The following is a 16,303-nucleotide window of genomic DNA, read 5'->3' on the forward strand; positions in this document are numbered from 1 at the left end:
TGGGCGGGCGGCAGGGCCCTGCCGGAGAGGGCTGGCCGCCGGCATGGCGGTAAGGCGCAGGCGCCAGCGAAGCTGGGCCTCAAGAGGCACCGCGCGGGCCCCTCCTGCGTCTACGGCCATACCACCCTGAACGCGCCCGATCTCGTCTGATCTCGGAAGCTAAGCAGGGTCGGGCCTGGTTAGTACTTGGATGGGAGACCGCCTGGGAATACCGGGTGCTGTAGGCTTTTTGCCTCCCGCTCCGCCTTCTCCTTTAGTCGCCCGCCGCCTCCGCCCCCGCCCCCGCCCCCGCCCCCGCCGGGCACCGCTGCAGGCCCCACCTCCTCCGGCCCCTCCCACCACAGCGCGCCAGAGGGGGCGCTCTCCGCCTGCCTGGCCGGCCAGGCGGCCAGAAGGCGGCCCTGGAAGGCAGCCGCATCCCAGCCGCTCCCGGGGTGGCTGGCCTGAACCCAGACTCCGCCTCAGGCCCGGGTGCCGGCCGTGCGGCCCGCGAGCCCCTTGACCTGCACCTGGCCGCCCCCACTAGCGCCCAGCCCCGGCGCAGCCACCTATCTGCCGGTGTGTCTCTCCACAGCTCCCTCCGGAAAAAGCCCCCCCTCCGCCGTTTCGCCACGGCCGAGTGCGGGAGCGGGGTCGTGGGCCAGGACTCGTTCTCCGAACCGGCCGACCACTAGGCACCGGGAACAGTGCTCGGCAGTTGGCGTGGATGCAAGTGTGGCCTTGCTGGCTGTAATGGGCCATGCCAACACAATGGTGGCTCCCAGTGGATTCGGGGCAACTGCCGTCGGGCAGGAGGGCCGGCCCGGCCACGGCTAGGTTGTGCCTAGCACTGCGTGAGTGGACAGGGTTGGTAATGCCCGAGGGACCTAGGGCCAAGGGACATTAAGCCTCCGGGGCCACGTCCTTGTGAGCATCAAGCGGGACCTGGGGCGGAGCGCCAAGCACCTACGGGCCTGGAGGATCCCGCCTGACCTGAGCTGCGAGGTCGCCCTTGACTATGCAACCCCTGGGTCCCTGAGGCCTCCTGTCGCCAGCCTGGGCGGGCGGCAGGGCCTTGCTGAAGAGGGCTGACCGCCGAGCAGGGAGCAAGTCGCCAGCACCAGCGAAGCAAAGCCTCAAGAGGCACCCCGTGGCCCCGGCTGCCCTCTAAGGCCATACCACCCTGAACGTGCCCCATCTCGTCTGATCGCGGAAGCTAAGCAGGGTCGGGCCTGGTTAGTACTTGGATGGGAGACCGCCTGGGAATACCGGGTGCTGTAGGCTTTTTGCCTCCCGCTCCGCCTTCTCCTTTAGTCGCCCGCCGCCTCCGCCGCCGCCCCGCCCCCGCCGAGCAGCGCTGCAGGCCCCACCTCCTCCGGCCCCTCCCACCACAGCGCGCCAGAGGGGGCGCTCCGCGCCGGCCTGGCCGGCCAGGCGGCCAGAAGGCGGCCCTGGAAGGCAGCCGCCACCCCAGCCGCTCCCGTGGTGGCTGGCCCGGACCCAGACTCCGCCGCAGGCCGGGGGTGCCGTCCGTGCGGCCCACGAAGCCCTCGACCTGCACTTGGCCGCCCCCACCGGAGCCCAGCCGCGCCGCAGCCCCCTGTCTGCCCGTGTGTATCTCCACAGCTCCCTCCGGAAAAAGCCCACCCTCCGCCGTTTCGCCACGGCCGGGGGCGGGAGCGGGGGCGGGGGCTGGGACCGGTTCGCTGGGCTGGCTAGACACCAGGCGCCGGGTCCTGTGCTCGGCGGGTGGCGTGGGGGCAAGGGTGGCCTTGCTGGGGCTAAGGGGCCGTGCCGGCTCAATGGTGGCTCCCAGTGGGTTAAGGGCCGACTGCCGTCGGGCAGGAGGGCCGGCCAGGCCGTGGCTGGGCTGCGCCTAGCACTGTGTGGATTGACAGGGTGGGGAATGCACAAGGGACCGAGGGCCACAGGCCCTTAAGCCTCCGGGGCCAAGTCCTGTGAGCGTTGAGCGGCTCTGGGGCGGAGGGCCAAGCGCCTACAGGCCTGGAGGGTCCCGCCTGACCTGAGCTGCGAAGTCGCCCACAACTCCACCACCCCCGGGCCCTCGAGGCCTCCTGTCGCTTGCCTGGGCGGACGGCAGGGCCGCGCCGGAGAGGGTTGGCTGCCGGGCTGGCGGTGAGTCGCCAGCACCAGCGAAGCTAAGCCTCAAGAGGCACACCGTGGCCCCCGCTGCATTCTACGGCCACACCTCCCTGAACGCACCACACCTCGTCTGATCTCGGAAGCTAATCAGGGTCTGGCCTGTTTCGTACCTGGATGGGAGACCACATGGGAATACCGAGTGCTGTAGGCTTTTTTGCCTCCCGCTCCGCCTTGACATTTAGTGGCCCGCGGCCGAGGCCGCCTCCGCCCCCGCTGAGCACCGCTGCAGGCCTCACCTCCTCACGTCCCTCCCAACACAGCGCGCCGGAGGGATCGCTCCCCGCCGAGCTGGCTGGACATGCGGCCAGAATGCGGCCCTGGAAGGCAGCCGCCACCCCAGCCGCTCCCGTGGTGGCTGGCCCGGACCCAGACTCCGCCGCAGGCCGGGGTGCCGTCCGTGCGGCCCGCGAGGCCCTCGACCTGCACTTGGCCGCCCCCACCGGAGCCCAGCCGCGCCGCAGCCCCCTGTCTGCCCGTGTGTCTCTCCACAGCTCCCTCCGGAAAAAGCCCCCCCCTCCGCCGTTTCGCCACGGCCGGGGGCGGGAGCGGGGGCGGGGGCCGGGGCCGCTTCTCCGGGCCTGCCGGCCACCAGGGCCGGGGTCCTGTGCTCGGCGGGCGGCGTGGGGGCAAGGGGGGGCCTTGCTGGGGCTAAGGGGCCGTGCCCACTCCATGGTGGCTCCCAGTGGCTTCGGGCCAGCTGCTGCCCGGCCGGAGGGCCGGCCCGGCCGTGGCCGGGCTGCGCCTAACTCCGCGTGGGCGGGCAGGGGGGGATGCCCAAGGGACCGCGGCCGCCGGGCCCTGAAGCCTCCGGGGCCGCGTCCCTGTGAGCGTCGAGCGGGATCTGCGGCGGGGCGCCAAGCGCCGACGGGCCTGGAGCGTCCCGCCCGCCCTGGGCTGCGAGGTGGCCCACCACTCCGCCACCCCCGGGTCCCCGAGGCCTCCTGTCGCCTGCCTGGGCGGGCGGCAGGGCCCTGCCGGAGAGGGCTGGCCGCCGGCATGGCGGTAAGGCGCAGGCGCCAGCGAAGCTGGGCCTCAAGAGGCACCGCGCGGGCCCCTCCTGCGTCTACGGCCATACCACCCTGAACGCGCCCGATCTCGTCTGATCTCGGAAGCTAAGCAGGGTCGGGCCTGGTTAGTACTTGGATGGGAGACCGCCTGGGAATACCGGGTGCTGTAGGCTTTTTGCCTCCCGCTCCGCCTTCTCCTTTAGTCGCCCGCCGCCTCCGCCCCCGCCCCCGCCCCCGCCCCCGCCGGGCACCGCTGCAGGCCCCACCTCCTCCGGCCCCTCCCACCACAGCGCGCCAGAGGGGGCGCTCTCCGCCTGCCTGGCCGGCCAGGCGGCCAGAAGGCGGCCCTGGAAGGCAGCCGCATCCCAGCCGCTCCCGGGGTGGCTGGCCTGAACCCAGACTCCGCCTCAGGCCCGGGTGCCGGCCGTGCGGCCCGCGAGCCCCTTGACCTGCACCTGGCCGCCCCCACTAGCGCCCAGCCCCGGCGCAGCCACCTATCTGCCGGTGTGTCTCTCCACAGCTCCCTCCGGAAAAAGCCCCCCCTCCGCCGTTTCGCCACGGCCGAGTGCGGGAGCGGGGTCGTGGGCCAGGACTCGTTCTCCGAACCGGCCGACCACTAGGCACCGGGAACAGTGCTCGGCAGTTGGCGTGGATGCAAGTGTGGCCTTGCTGGCTGTAATGGGCCATGCCAACACAATGGTGGCTCCCAGTGGATTCGGGGCAACTGCCGTCGGGCAGGAGGGCCGGCCCGGCCACGGCTAGGTTGTGCCTAGCACTGCGTGAGTGGACAGGGTTGGTAATGCCCGAGGGACCTAGGGCCAAGGGACATTAAGCCTCCGGGGCCACGTCCTTGTGAGCATCAAGCGGGACCTGGGGCGGAGCGCCAAGCACCTACGGGCCTGGAGGATCCCGCCTGACCTGAGCTGCGAGGTCGCCCTTGACTATGCAACCCCTGGGTCCCTGAGGCCTCCTGTCGCCAGCCTGGGCGGGCGGCAGGGCCTTGCTGAAGAGGGCTGACCGCCGAGCAGGGAGCAAGTCGCCAGCACCAGCGAAGCAAAGCCTCAAGAGGCACCCCGTGGCCCCGGCTGCCCTCTAAGGCCATACCACCCTGAACGTGCCCCATCTCGTCTGATCGCGGAAGCTAAGCAGGGTCGGGCCTGGTTAGTACTTGGATGGGAGACCGCCTGGGAATACCGGGTGCTGTAGGCTTTTTGCCTCCCGCTCCGCCTTCTCCTTTAGTCGCCCGCCGCCTCCGCCGCCGCCCCCGCCCCCGCCGAGCAGCGCTGCAGGCCCCACCTCCTCCGGCCCCTCCCACCACAGCGCGCCAGAGGGGGCGCTCCGCGCCGGCCTGGCCGGCCAGGCGGCCAGAAGGCGGCCCTGGAAGGCAGCCGCCACCCCAGCCGCTCCCGTGGTGGCTGGCCCGGACCCAGACTCCGCCGCAGGCCGGGGTGCCGTCCGTGCGGCCCACGAAGCCCTCGACCTGCACTTGGCCGCCCCCACCGGAGCCCAGCCGCGCCGCAGCCCCCTGTCTGCCCGTGTGTATCTCCACAGCTCCCTCCGGAAAAAACCCACCCTCCGCCGTTTCGCCACGGCCGGGGGCGGGAGCGGGGGCGGGGGCTGGGACCGGTTCGCTGGGCTGGCTAGACACCAGGCGCCGGGTCCTGTGCTCGGCGGGTGGCGTGGGGGCAAGGGTGGCCTTGCTGGGGCTAAGGGGCCGTGCCGGCTCAATGGTGGCTCCCAGTGGGTTAAGGGCCGACTGCCGTCGGGCAGGAGGGCCGGCCAGGCCGTGGCTGGGCTGCGCCTAGCACTGTGTGGATTGACAGGGTGGGGAATGCACAAGGGACCGAGGGCCACAGGCCCTTAAGCCTCCGGGGCCAAGTCCTGTGAGCGTTGAGTGGCTCTGGGGTGGAGGGCCAAGCGCCTACAGGCCTGGAGGGTCCCGCCTGACCTGAGCTGCGAAGTCGCCCACAACTCCACCACCCCCGGGCCCTCGAGGCCTCCTGTCGCTTGCCTGGGCGGACGGCAGGGCCGCGCCGGAGAGGGTTGGCTGCCGGGCTGGCGGTGAGTCGCCAGCACCAGCGAAGCTAAGCCTCAAGAGGCACACCGTGGCCCCCGCTGCATTCTACGGCCACACCTCCCTGAACGCACCACACCTCGTCTGATCTCGGAAGCTAATCAGGGTCTGGCCTGTTTCGTACCTGGATGGGAGACCACATGGGAATACCGAGTGCTGTAGGCTTTTTTGCCTCCCGCTCCGCCTTGACATTTAGTGGCCCGCGGCCGAGGCCGCCTCCGCCCCCGCTGAGCACCGCTGCAGGCCTCACCTCCTCACGTCCCTCCCAACACAGCGCGCCGGAGGGATCGCTCCCCGCCGAGCTGGCTGGACATGCGGCCAGAATGCGGCCCTGGAAGGCAGCCGCCACCCCAGCCGCTCCCGTGGTGGCTGGCCCGGACCCAGACTCCGCCGCAGGCCGGGGTGCCGTCCGTGCGGCCCGCGAGGCCCTCGACCTGCACTTGGCCGCCCCCACCGGAGCCCAGCCGCGCCGCAGCCCCCTGTCTGCCCGTGTGTCTCTCCACAGCTCCCTCCGGAAAAAGCCCCCCCCTCCGCCGTTTCGCCACGGCCGGGGGCGGGAGCGGGGGCGGGGGCCGGGGCCGCTTCTCCGGGCCTGCCGGCCACCAGGGCCGGGGTCCTGTGCTCGGCGGGCGGCGTGGGGGCAAGGGGGGGCCTTGCTGGGGCTAAGGGGCCGTGCCCACTCCATGGTGGCTCCCAGTGGCTTCGGGCCAGCTGCTGCCCGGCCGGAGGGCCGGCCCGGCCGTGGCCGGGCTGCGCCTAACTCCGCGTGGGCGGGCAGGGGGGGATGCCCAAGGGACCGCGGCCGCCGGGCCCTGAAGCCTCCGGGGCCGCGTCCCTGTGAGCGTCGAGCGGGATCTGCGGCGGGGCGCCAAGCGCCGACGGGCCTGGAGCGTCCCGCCCGCCCTGGGCTGCGAGGTGGCCCACCACTCCGCCACCCCCGGGTCCCCGAGGCCTCCTGTCGCCTGCCTGGGCGGGCGGCAGGGCCCTGCCGGAGAGGGCTGGCCGCCGGCATGGCGGTAAGGCGCAGGCGCCAGCGAAGCTGGGCCTCAAGAGGCACCGCGCGGGCCCCTCCTGCGTCTACGGCCATACCACCCTGAACGCGCCCGATCTCGTCTGATCTCGGAAGCTAAGCAGGGTCGGGCCTGGTTAGTACTTGGATGGGAGACCGCCTGGGAATACCGGGTGCTGTAGGCTTTTTGCCTCCCGCTCCGCCTTCTCCTTTAGTCGCCCGCCGCCTCCGCCCCCGCCCCCGCCCCCGCCCCCGCCGGGCACCGCTGCAGGCCCCACCTCCTCCGGCCCCTCCCACCACAGCGCGCCAGAGGGGGCGCTCTCCGCCTGCCTGGCCGGCCAGGCGGCCAGAAGGCGGCCCTGGAAGGCAGCCGCATCCCAGCCGCTCCCGGGGTGGCTGGCCTGAACCCAGACTCCGCCTCAGGCCCGGGTGCCGGCCGTGCGGCCCGCGAGCCCCTTGACCTGCACCTGGCCGCCCCCACTAGCGCCCAGCCCCGGCGCAGCCACCTATCTGCCGGTGTGTCTCTCCACAGCTCCCTCCGGAAAAAGCCCCCCCTCCGCCGTTTCGCCACGGCCGAGTGCGGGAGCGGGATCGTGGGCCAGGACTCGTTCTCCGAACCGGCCGACCACTAGGCACCGGGAACAGTGCTCGGCAGTTGGCGTGGATGCAAGTGTGGCCTTGCTGGCTGTAATGGGCCATGCCAACACAATGGTGGCTCCCAGTGGATTCGGGGCAACTGCCGTCGGGCAGGAGGGCCGGCCCGGCCACGGCTAGGTTGTGCCTAGCACTGCGTGAGTGGACAGGGTTGGTAATGCCCGAGGGACCTAGGGCCAAGGGACATTAAGCCTCCGGGGCCACGTCCTTGTGAGCATCAAGCGGGACCTGGGGCGGAGCGCCAAGCACCTACGGGCCTGGAGGATCCCGCCTGACCTGAGCTGCGAGGTCGCCCTTGACTATGCAACCCCTGGGTCCCTGAGGCCTCCTGTCGCCAGCCTGGGCGGGCGGCAGGGCCTTGCTGAAGAGGGCTGACCGCCGAGCAGGGAGCAAGTCGCCAGCACCAGCGAAGCAAAGCCTCAAGAGGCACCCCGTGGCCCCGGCTGCCCTCTAAGGCCATACCACCCTGAACGTGCCCCATCTCGTCTGATCGCGGAAGCTAAGCAGGGTCGGGCCTGGTTAGTACTTGGATGGGAGACCGCCTGGGAATACCGGGTGCTGTAGGCTTTTTGCCTCCCGCTCCGCCTTCTCCTTTAGTCGCCCGCCGCCTCCGCCGCCGCCCCCGCCCCCGCCGAGCAGCGCTGCAGGCCCCACCTCCTCCGGCCCCTCCCACCACAGCGCGCCAGAGGGGGCGCTCCGCGCCGGCCTGGCCGGCCAGGCGGCCAGAAGGCGGCCCTGGAAGGCAGCCGCCACCCCAGCCGCTCCCGTGGTGGCTGGCCCGGACCCAGACTCCGCCGCAGGCCGGGGTGCCGTCCGTGCGGCCCACGAAGCCCTCGACCTGCACTTGGCCGCCCCCACCGGAGCCCAGCCGCGCCGCAGCCCCCTGTCTGCCCGTGTGTATCTCCACAGCTCCCTCCGGAAAAAGCCCACCCTCCGCCGTTTCGCCACGGCCGGGGGCGGGAGCGGGGGCGGGGGCTGGGACCGGTTCGCTGGGCTGGCTAGACACCAGGCGCCGGGTCCTGTGCTCGGCGGGTGGCGTGGGGGCAAGGGTGGCCTTGCTGGGGCTAAGGGGCCGTGCCGGCTCAATGGTGGCTCCCAGTGGGTTAAGGGCCGACTGCCGTCGGGCAGGAGGGCCGGCCAGGCCGTGGCTGGGCTGCGCCTAGCACTGTGTGGATTGACAGGGTGGGGAATGCACAAGGGACCGAGGGCCACAGGCCCTTAAGCCTCCGGGGCCAAGTCCTGTGAGCGTTGAGCGGCTCTGGGGCGGAGGGCCAAGCGCCTACAGGCCTGGAGGGTCCCGCCTGACCTGAGCTGCGAAGTCGCCCACAACTCCACCACCCCCGGGCCCTCGAGGCCTCCTGTCGCTTGCCTGGGCGGACGGCAGGGCCGCGCCGGAGAGGGTTGGCTGCCGGGCTGGCGGTGAGTCGCCAGCACCAGCGAAGCTAAGCCTCAAGAGGCACACCGTGGCCCCCGCTGCATTCTACGGCCACACCTCCCTGAACGCACCACACCTCGTCTGATCTCGGAAGCTAATCAGGGTCTGGCCTGTTTCGTACCTGGATGGGAGACCACATGGGAATACCGAGTGCTGTAGGCTTTTTTGCCTCCCGCTCCGCCTTGACATTTAGTGGCCCGCGGCCGAGGCCGCCTCCGCCCCCGCTGAGCACCGCTGCAGGCCTCACCTCCTCACGTCCCTCCCAACACAGCGCGCCGGAGGGATCGCTCCCCGCCGAGCTGGCTGGACATGCGGCCAGAATGCGGCCCTGGAAGGCAGCCGCCACCCCAGCCGCTCCCGTGGTGGCTGGCCCGGACCCAGACTCCGCCGCAGGCCGGGGTGCCGTCCGTGCGGCCCGCGAGGCCCTCGACCTGCACTTGGCCGCCCCCACCGGAGCCCAGCCGCGCCGCAGCCCCCTGTCTGCCCGTGTGTCTCTCCACAGCTCCCTCCGGAAAAAGCCCCCCCCTCCGCCGTTTCGCCACGGCCGGGGGCGGGAGCGGGGGCGGGGGCCGGGGCCGCTTCTCCGGGCCTGCCGGCCACCAGGGCCGGGGTCCTGTGCTCGGCGGGCGGCGTGGGGGCAAGGGGGGGCCTTGCTGGGGCTAAGGGGCCGTGCCCACTCCATGGTGGCTCCCAGTGGCTTCGGGCCAGCTGCTGCCCGGCCGGAGGGCCGGCCCGGCCGTGGCCGGGCTGCGCCTAACTCCGCGTGGGCGGGCAGGGGGGGATGCCCAAGGGACCGCGGCCGCCGGGCCCTGAAGCCTCCGGGGCCGCGTCCCTGTGAGCGTCGAGCGGGATCTGCGGCGGGGCGCCAAGCGCCGACGGGCCTGGAGCGTCCCGCCCGCCCTGGGCTGCGAGGTGGCCCACCACTCCGCCACCCCCGGGTCCCCGAGGCCTCCTGTCGCCTGCCTGGGCGGGCGGCAGGGCCCTGCCGGAGAGGGCTGGCCGCCGGCATGGCGGTAAGGCGCAGGCGCCAGCGAAGCTGGGCCTCAAGAGGCACCGCGCGGGCCCCTCCTGCGTCTACGGCCATACCACCCTGAACGCGCCCGATCTCGTCTGATCTCGGAAGCTAAGCAGGGTCGGGCCTGGTTAGTACTTGGATGGGAGACCGCCTGGGAATACCGGGTGCTGTAGGCTTTTTGCCTCCCGCTCCGCCTTCTCCTTTAGTCGCCCGCCGCCTCCGCCCCCGCCCCCGCCCCCGCCCCCGCCGGGCACCGCTGCAGGCCCCACCTCCTCCGGCCCCTCCCACCACAGCGCGCCAGAGGGGGCGCTCTCCGCCTGCCTGGCCGGCCAGGCGGCCAGAAGGCGGCCCTGGAAGGCAGCCGCATCCCAGCCGCTCCCGGGGTGGCTGGCCTGAACCCAGACTCCGCCTCAGGCCCGGGTGCCGGCCGTGCGGCCCGCGAGCCCCTTGACCTGCACCTGGCCGCCCCCACTAGCGCCCAGCCCCGGCGCAGCCACCTATCTGCCGGTGTGTCTCTCCACAGCTCCCTCCGGAAAAAGCCCCCCCTCCGCCGTTTCGCCACGGCCGAGTGCGGGAGCGGGGTCGTGGGCCAGGACTCGTTCTCCGAACCGGCCGACCACTAGGCACCGGGAACAGTGCTCGGCAGTTGGCGTGGATGCAAGTGTGGCCTTGCTGGCTGTAATGGGCCATGCCAACACAATGGTGGCTCCCAGTGGATTCGGGGCAACTGCCGTCGGGCAGGAGGGCCGGCCCGGCCACGGCTAGGTTGTGCCTAGCACTGCGTGAGTGGACAGGGTTGGTAATGCCCGAGGGACCTAGGGCCAAGGGACATTAAGCCTCCGGGGCCACGTCCTTGTGAGCATCAAGCGGGACCTGGGGCGGAGCGCCAAGCACCTACGGGCCTGGAGGATCCCGCCTGACCTGAGCTGCGAGGTCGCCCTTGACTATGCAACCCCTGGGTCCCTGAGGCCTCCTGTCGCCAGCCTGGGCGGGCGGCAGGGCCTTGCTGAAGAGGGCTGACCGCCGAGCAGGGAGCAAGTCGCCAGCACCAGCGAAGCAAAGCCTCAAGAGGCACCCCGTGGCCCCGGCTGCCCTCTAAGGCCATACCACCCTGAACGTGCCCCATCTCGTCTGATCGCGGAAGCTAAGCAGGGTCGGGCCTGGTTAGTACTTGGATGGGAGACCGCCTGGGAATACCGGGTGCTGTAGGCTTTTTGCCTCCCGCTCCGCCTTCTCCTTTAGTCGCCCGCCGCCTCCGCCGCCGCCCCCGCCCCCGCCGAGCAGCGCTGCAGGCCCCACCTCCTCCGGCCCCTCCCACCACAGCGCGCCAGAGGGGGCGCTCCGCGCCGGCCTGGCCGGCCAGGCGGCCAGAAGGCGGCCCTGGAAGGCAGCCGCCACCCCAGCCGCTCCCGTGGTGGCTGGCCCGGACCCAGACTCCGCCGCAGGCCGGGGTGCCGTCCGTGCGGCCCACGAAGCCCTCGACCTGCACTTGGCCGCCCCCACCGGAGCCCAGCCGCGCCGCAGCCCCCTGTCTGCCCGTGTGTATCTCCACAGCTCCCTCCGGAAAAAGCCCACCCTCCGCCGTTTCGCCACGGCCGGGGGCGGGAGCGGGGGCGGGGGCTGGGACCGGTTCGCTGGGCTGGCTAGACACCAGGCGCCGGGTCCTGTGCTCGGCGGGTGGCGTGGGGGCAAGGGTGGCCTTGCTGGGGCTAAGGGGCCGTGCCGGCTCAATGGTGGCTCCCAGTGGGTTAAGGGCCGACTGCCGTCGGGCAGGAGGGCCGGCCAGGCCGTGGCTGGGCTGCGCCTAGCACTGTGTGGATTGACAGGGTGGGGAATGCACAAGGGACCGAGGGCCACAGGCCCTTAAGCCTCCGGGGCCAAGTCCTGTGAGCGTTGAGCGGCTCTGGGGCGGAGGGCCAAGCGCCTACAGGCCTGGAGGGTCCCGCCTGACCTGAGCTGCGAAGTCGCCCACAACTCCACCACCCCCGGGCCCTCGAGGCCTCCTGTCGCTTGCCTGGGCGGACGGCAGGGCCGCGCCGGAGAGGGTTGGCTGCCGGGCTGGCGGTGAGTCGCCAGCACCAGCGAAGCTAAGCCTCAAGAGGCACACCGTGGCCCCCGCTGCATTCTACGGCCACACCTCCCTGAACGCACCACACCTCGTCTGATCTCGGAAGCTAATCAGGGTCTGGCCTGTTTCGTACCTGGATGGGAGACCACATGGGAATACCGAGTGCTGTAGGCTTTTTTGCCTCCCGCTCCGCCTTGACATTTAGTGGCCCGCGGCCGAGGCCGCCTCCGCCCCCGCTGAGCACCGCTGCAGGCCTCACCTCCTCACGTCCCTCCCAACACAGCGCGCCGGAGGGATCGCTCCCCGCCGAGCTGGCTGGACATGCGGCCAGAATGCGGCCCTGGAAGGCAGCCGCCACCCCAGCCGCTCCCGTGGTGGCTGGCCCGGACCCAGACTCCGCCGCAGGCCGGGGTGCCGTCCGTGCGGCCCGCGAGGCCCTCGACCTGCACTTGGCCGCCCCCACCGGAGCCCAGCCGCGCCGCAGCCCCCTGTCTGCCCGTGTGTCTCTCCACAGCTCCCTCCGGAAAAAGCCCCCCCCTCCGCCGTTTCGCCACGGCCGGGGGCGGGAGCGGGGGCGGGGGCCGGGGCCGCTTCTCCGGGCCTGCCGGCCACCAGGGCCGGGGTCCTGTGCTCGGCGGGCGGCGTGGGGGCAAGGGGGGGCCTTGCTGGGGCTAAGGGGCCGTGCCCACTCCATGGTGGCTCCCAGTGGCTTCGGGCCAGCTGCTGCCCGGCCGGAGGGCCGGCCCGGCCGTGGCCGGGCTGCGCCTAACTCCGCGTGGGCGGGCAGGGGGGGATGCCCAAGGGACCGCGGCCGCCGGGCCCTGAAGCCTCCGGGGCCGCGTCCCTGTGAGCGTCGAGCGGGATCTGCGGCGGGGCGCCAAGCGCCGACGGGCCTGGAGCGTCCCGCCCGCCCTGGGCTGCGAGGTGGCCCACCACTCCGCCACCCCCGGGTCCCCGAGGCCTCCTGTCGCCTGCCTGGGCGGGCGGCAGGGCCCTGCCGGAGAGGGCTGGCCGCCGGCATGGCGGTAAGGCGCAGGCGCCAGCGAAGCTGGGCCTCAAGAGGCACCGCGCGGGCCCCTCCTGCGTCTACGGCCATACCACCCTGAACGCGCCCGATCTCGTCTGATCTCGGAAGCTAAGCAGGGTCGGGCCTGGTTAGTACTTGGATGGGAGACCGCCTGGGAATACCGGGTGCTGTAGGCTTTTTGCCTCCCGCTCCGCCTTCTCCTTTAGTCGCCCGCCGCCTCCGCCCCCGCCCCCGCCCCCGCCCCCGCCGGGCACCGCTGCAGGCCCCACCTCCTCCGGCCCCTCCCACCACAGCGCGCCAGAGGGGGCGCTCTCCGCCTGCCTGGCCGGCCAGGCGGCCAGAAGGCGGCCCTGGAAGGCAGCCGCATCCCAGCCGCTCCCGGGGTGGCTGGCCTGAACCCAGACTCCGCCTCAGGCCCGGGTGCCGGCCGTGCGGCCCGCGAGCCCCTTGACCTGCACCTGGCCGCCCCCACTAGCGCCCAGCCCCGGCGCAGCCACCTATCTGCCGGTGTGTCTCTCCACAGCTCCCTCCGGAAAAAGCCCCCCCTCCGCCGTTTCGCCACGGCCGAGTGCGGGAGCGGGGTCGTGGGCCAGGACTCGTTCTCCGAACCGGCCGACCACTAGGCACCGGGAACAGTGCTCGGCAGTTGGCGTGGATGCAAGTGTGGCCTTGCTGGCTGTAATGGGCCATGCCAACACAATGGTGGCTCCCAGTGGATTCGGGGCAACTGCCGTCGGGCAGGAGGGCCGGCCCGGCCACGGCTAGGTTGTGCCTAGCACTGCGTGAGTGGACAGGGTTGGTAATGCCCGAGGGACCTAGGGCCAAGGGACATTAAGCCTCCGGGGCCACGTCCTTGTGAGCATCAAGCGGGACCTGGGGCGGAGCGCCAAGCACCTACGGGCCTGGAGGATCCCGCCTGACCTGAGCTGCGAGGTCGCCCTTGACTATGCAACCCCTGGGTCCCTGAGGCCTCCTGTCGCCAGCCTGGGCGGGCGGCAGGGCCTTGCTGAAGAGGGCTGACCGCCGAGCAGGGAGCAAGTCGCCAGCACCAGCGAAGCAAAGCCTCAAGAGGCACCCCGTGGCCCCGGCTGCCCTCTAAGGCCATACCACCCTGAACGTGCCCCATCTCGTCTGATCGCGGAAGCTAAGCAGGGTCGGGCCTGGTTAGTACTTGGATGGGAGACCGCCTGGGAATACCGGGTGCTGTAGGCTTTTTGCCTCCCGCTCCGCCTTCTCCTTTAGTCGCCCGCCGCCTCCGCCGCCGCCCCCGCCCCCGCCGAGCAGCGCTGCAGGCCCCACCTCCTCCGGCCCCTCCCACCACAGCGCGCCAGAGGGGGCGCTCCGCGCCGGCCTGGCCGGCCAGGCGGCCAGAAGGCGGCCCTGGAAGGCAGCCGCCACCCCAGCCGCTCCCGTGGTGGCTGGCCCGGACCCAGACTCCGCCGCAGGCCGGGGTGCCGTCCGTGCGGCCCACGAAGCCCTCGACCTGCACTTGGCCGCCCCCACCGGAGCCCAGCCGCGCCGCAGCCCCCTGTCTGCCCGTGTGTATCTCCACAGCTCCCTCCGGAAAAAGCCCACCCTCCGCCGTTTCGCCACGGCCGGGGGCGGGAGCGGGGGCGGGGGCTGGGACCGGTTCGCTGGGCTGGCTAGACACCAGGCGCCGGGTCCTGTGCTCGGCGGGTGGCGTGGGGGCAAGGGTGGCCTTGCTGGGGCTAAGGGGCCGTGCCGGCTCAATGGTGGCTCCCAGTGGGTTAAGGGCCGACTGCCGTCGGGCAGGAGGGCCGGCCAGGCCGTGGCTGGGCTGCGCCTAGCACTGTGTGGATTGACAGGGTGGGGAATGCACAAGGGACCGAGGGCCACAGGCCCTTAAGCCTCCGGGGCCAAGTCCTGTGAGCGTTGAGCGGCTCTGGGGCGGAGGGCCAAGCGCCTACAGGCCTGGAGGGTCCCGCCTGACCTGAGCTGCGAAGTCGCCCACAACTCCACCACCCCCGGGCCCTCGAGGCCTCCTGTCGCTTGCCTGGGCGGACGGCAGGGCCGCGCCGGAGAGGGTTGGCTGCCGGGCTGGCGGTGAGTCGCCAGCACCAGCGAAGCTAAGCCTCAAGAGGCACACCGTGGCCCCCGCTGCATTCTACGGCCACACCTCCCTGAACGCACCACACCTCGTCTGATCTCGGAAGCTAATCAGGGTCTGGCCTGTTTCGTACCTGGATGGGAGACCACATGGGAATACCGAGTGCTGTAGGCTTTTTTGCCTCCCGCTCCGCCTTGACATTTAGTGGCCCGCGGCCGAGGCCGCCTCCGCCCCCGCTGAGCACCGCTGCAGGCCTCACCTCCTCACGTCCCTCCCAACACAGCGCGCCGGAGGGATCGCTCCCCGCCGAGCTGGCTGGACATGCGGCCAGAATGCGGCCCTGGAAGGCAGCCGCCACCCCAGCCGCTCCCGTGGTGGCTGGCCCGGACCCAGACTCCGCCGCAGGCCGGGGTGCCGTCCGTGCGGCCCGCGAGGCCCTCGACCTGCACTTGGCCGCCCCCACCGGAGCCCAGCCGCGCCGCAGCCCCCTGTCTGCCCGTGTGTCTCTCCACAGCTCCCTCCGGAAAAAGCCCCCCCCTCCGCCGTTTCGCCACGGCCGGGGGCGGGAGCGGGGGCGGGGGCCGGGGCCGCTTCTCCGGGCCTGCCGGCCACCAGGGCCGGGGTCCTGTGCTCGGCGGGCGGCGTGGGGGCAAGGGGGGGCCTTGCTGGGGCTAAGGGGCCGTGCCCACTCCATGGTGGCTCCCAGTGGCTTCGGGCCAGCTGCTGCCCGGCCGGAGGGCCGGCCCGGCCGTGGCCGGGCTGCGCCTAACTCCGCGTGGGCGGGCAGGGGGGGATGCCCAAGGGACCGCGGCCGCCGGGCCCTGAAGCCTCCGGGGCCGCGTCCCTGTGAGCGTCGAGCGGGATCTGCGGCGGGGCGCCAAGCGCCGACGGGCCTGGAGCGTCCCGCCCGCCCTGGGCTGCGAGGTGGCCCACCACTCCGCCACCCCCGGGTCCCCGAGGCCTCCTGTCGCCTGCCTGGGCGGGCGGCAGGGCCCTGCCGGAGAGGGCTGGCCGCCGGCATGGCGGTAAGGCGCAGGCGCCAGCGAAGCTGGGCCTCAAGAGGCACCGCGCGGGCCCCTCCTGCGTCTACGGCCATACCACCCTGAACGCGCCCGATCTCGTCTGATCTCGGAAGCTAAGCAGGGTCGGGCCTGGTTAGTACTTGGATGGGAGACCGCCTGGGAATACCGGGTGCTGTAGGCTTTTTGCCTCCCGCTCCGCCTTCTCCTTTAGTCGCCCGCCGCCTCCGCCCCCGCCCCCGCCCCCGCCCCCGCCGGGCACCGCTGCAGGCCCCACCTCCTCCGGCCCCTCCCACCACAGCGCGCCAGAGGGGGCGCTCTCCGCCTGCCTGGCCGGCCAGGCGGCCAGAAGGCGGCCCTGGAAGGCAGCCGCATCCCAGCCGCTCCCGGGGTGGCTGGCCTGAACCCAGACTCCGCCTCAGGCCCGGGTGCCGGCCGTGCGGCCCGCGAGCCCCTTGACCTGCACCTGGCCGCCCCCACTAGCGCCCAGCCCCGGCGCAGCCACCTATCTGCCGGTGTGTCTCTCCACAGCTCCCTCCGGAAAAAGCCCCCCCTCCGCCGTTTCGCCACGGCCGAGTGCGGGAGCGGGGTCGTGGGCCAGGACTCGTTCTCCGAACCGGCCGACCACTAGGCACCGGGAACAGTGCTCGGCAGTTGGCGTGGATGCAAGTGTGGCCTTGCTGGCTGTAATGGGCCATGCCAACACAATGGTGGCTCCCAGTGGATTCGGGGCAACTGCCGTCGGGCAGGAGGGCCGGCCCGGCCACGGCTAGGTTGTGCCTAGC

The 16,303-nt window shown here is 72.6% G+C and overlaps 6 non-coding genes and 10 pseudogenes across 6 annotated transcripts; all 16 read left to right on the forward strand.

Annotated features, from left to right (window-relative positions):
• Positions 1-108: 108 nt before the first annotated feature.
• Positions 109-227, forward strand: LOC133102064 (5S ribosomal RNA). The gene has a single exon (XR_009702842.1). It is a non-coding gene; the product is annotated as a 5S ribosomal RNA (ribosomal RNA).
• Positions 228-1,144: 917 nt separating this feature from the next.
• On the forward strand, positions 1,145-1,263 carry LOC133074629 (5S ribosomal RNA; annotated as a pseudogene).
• Positions 1,264-2,174: 911 nt separating this feature from the next.
• LOC133077186 (5S ribosomal RNA) lies at positions 2,175-2,293 on the forward strand (annotated as a pseudogene).
• A 910-nt stretch (positions 2,294-3,203) lies between these two features.
• LOC133102069 (5S ribosomal RNA) lies at positions 3,204-3,322 on the forward strand. The gene has a single exon (XR_009702843.1). It is a non-coding gene; the product is annotated as a 5S ribosomal RNA (ribosomal RNA).
• Positions 3,323-4,239: 917 nt separating this feature from the next.
• LOC133074633 (5S ribosomal RNA) lies at positions 4,240-4,358 on the forward strand (annotated as a pseudogene).
• Positions 4,359-5,269: 911 nt separating this feature from the next.
• LOC133077193 (5S ribosomal RNA) lies at positions 5,270-5,388 on the forward strand (annotated as a pseudogene).
• A 910-nt stretch (positions 5,389-6,298) lies between these two features.
• LOC133102075 (5S ribosomal RNA) lies at positions 6,299-6,417 on the forward strand. The gene has a single exon (XR_009702844.1). It is a non-coding gene; the product is annotated as a 5S ribosomal RNA (ribosomal RNA).
• A 917-nt stretch (positions 6,418-7,334) lies between these two features.
• Positions 7,335-7,453, forward strand: LOC133074641 (5S ribosomal RNA; annotated as a pseudogene).
• Positions 7,454-8,364: 911 nt separating this feature from the next.
• LOC133077197 (5S ribosomal RNA) lies at positions 8,365-8,483 on the forward strand (annotated as a pseudogene).
• A 910-nt stretch (positions 8,484-9,393) lies between these two features.
• Positions 9,394-9,512, forward strand: LOC133102084 (5S ribosomal RNA). The gene has a single exon (XR_009702847.1). It is a non-coding gene; the product is annotated as a 5S ribosomal RNA (ribosomal RNA).
• A 917-nt stretch (positions 9,513-10,429) lies between these two features.
• On the forward strand, positions 10,430-10,548 carry LOC133074652 (5S ribosomal RNA; annotated as a pseudogene).
• Positions 10,549-11,459: 911 nt separating this feature from the next.
• On the forward strand, positions 11,460-11,578 carry LOC133077202 (5S ribosomal RNA; annotated as a pseudogene).
• A 910-nt stretch (positions 11,579-12,488) lies between these two features.
• On the forward strand, positions 12,489-12,607 carry LOC133102091 (5S ribosomal RNA). Its single transcript, XR_009702848.1, has one exon. It is a non-coding gene; the product is annotated as a 5S ribosomal RNA (ribosomal RNA).
• A 917-nt stretch (positions 12,608-13,524) lies between these two features.
• LOC133074658 (5S ribosomal RNA) lies at positions 13,525-13,643 on the forward strand (annotated as a pseudogene).
• A 911-nt stretch (positions 13,644-14,554) lies between these two features.
• LOC133077209 (5S ribosomal RNA) lies at positions 14,555-14,673 on the forward strand (annotated as a pseudogene).
• A 910-nt stretch (positions 14,674-15,583) lies between these two features.
• Positions 15,584-15,702, forward strand: LOC133102095 (5S ribosomal RNA). Its single transcript, XR_009702849.1, has one exon. It is a non-coding gene; the product is annotated as a 5S ribosomal RNA (ribosomal RNA).
• Positions 15,703-16,303: the final 601 nt, after the last annotated feature.

Source organism: Eubalaena glacialis, chromosome 1 (genome assembly GCF_028564815.1).
Source record: "Eubalaena glacialis isolate mEubGla1 chromosome 1, mEubGla1.1.hap2.+ XY, whole genome shotgun sequence".
Taxonomy (NCBI): Eukaryota; Metazoa; Chordata; class Mammalia; order Artiodactyla; family Balaenidae; genus Eubalaena; species Eubalaena glacialis.